This window comes from Saccopteryx bilineata, chromosome 4, assembly GCF_036850765.1.
Source record: "Saccopteryx bilineata isolate mSacBil1 chromosome 4, mSacBil1_pri_phased_curated, whole genome shotgun sequence".
NCBI lineage: Eukaryota > Metazoa > Chordata > Mammalia > Chiroptera > Emballonuridae > Saccopteryx > Saccopteryx bilineata.
In genome coordinates, this window is record NC_089493.1 from 92,396,422 (window position 1) to 92,397,753 (window position 1,332).

The 1,332-nt window shown below is 40.4% G+C and overlaps 1 non-coding gene across 1 annotated transcript; it reads left to right on the forward strand.

Annotated features, from left to right (window-relative positions):
- Positions 1-902: 902 nt before the first annotated feature.
- On the forward strand, positions 903-978 carry TRNAD-GUC (transfer RNA aspartic acid (anticodon GUC)). Its single transcript has one exon. It is a non-coding gene; the product is annotated as a tRNA-Asp (tRNA).
- The last annotated feature ends 354 nt before the right edge of the window (positions 979-1,332 follow it).

Consider the following 1,332-nt stretch of genomic DNA (forward strand, 5'->3'; position numbering starts at 1 on the left):
GCTTTGATGGGTTTAGTATTCGTGGCTGAAAGTTCCTCTCTTTCAGGAATTTAAATATTGGGGTCCACTATCTTCTAGCTTGTAGTGTTTCTGATGAGATTATTGATGGTAATCTTATAGGTCTTCCTTTGTATATTGTATTCTTTTTTTCCCTGGCTGCCTTGAGAACTTTTTCTTTGTCATTAGTTTGTGCGAATTTCATTATGATGTGCCTTGGAGTAGGTTTGTTGGGGTTAATAAAACTTGGTGTTCTGTTTGCTTCTTGAATTTGTGGCTTTAGTTCTTTCCACAGGCTTTGGAACTTCTCATTTATTATTTGTTTGAACATATTCTACATTCCATTTTTCTCTCTCTTCTCCCTCTGATATACCTTTTATTTTTATGTTATTCTTTTTGATGGAGTCAGACAATTCTTGTAGGGTTTTATCATTTTTAAAAAATTTTTGAGTCTCTCTCTTTTTCTCTCTGTTGTGCCTCAAGTTGCTTGTCTTCTATGTCACTAATCCTACCTTCTATCTGGCCTGTTCTATTAGCTAAGCTTGTTATCTTGTTTTGCAGTTATGAGTTGAGTTTTTCATCTCTGTTTGATTTGTTTTTATAGTTTCAAATTCCTTGGTAATATATTCTTTGTATTCACTGAGTTGTTTTCTGAGCTCCCTAAATTGCCTTTCTGTGTTTTCTTGTATATCTCTGAGTATTTTTAGGATTTCTATTTTAAATTCTCTGTCATTTAGCTCCAAGGTTTCCAATATATTAAATTTTTTCTCCATAGATTTTTTCCACATTTATCTGTGCTACTTCTCTATCTTTTGTATCCATGATATTCAATTCCTTTTTTTTTAATGGCACTTGAGGGTGGTCTTGGTGATAGCACTAATGAGAATTAATAAAGAATAAAAAGGGCCCTGGCCGGTTGGCTCAGCGGTAGAGCGTTAGCCTGTCGTGCGGGGGACCCGGGTTCGATTCCCGGCCAGGGCACATAGGAGAGGTCCCATTTGCTTTTCCACCCCCCCACCTTCCTCTCTGTCTCTCTCTTCCCCTCCTGCAGCCAAGGCTCCATTGGAGCAAAGATGGCCCGGGTGCTGGGGATGGTTCCTTGGCCTCTGCCCCAGGTGCTAGAGTGGCTCTGATCATGGCAGAGCGACACCCCGGAGGGGCAGAGCATAGCCCCCTGGTGGTTAGAGCATCGCCCCTTGTGGGCGTGCTGGGTGGATCCCGGTCGGGCACATGTGGGAGTCTGTCTGGCTGTCTCTCCCTGTTTCCAGCTTCAGAAAAAAAAAAGAATAAAAGGTAAAAAAAAGAAAAAAATTTTGGGAAAAAACATTAAAAAAT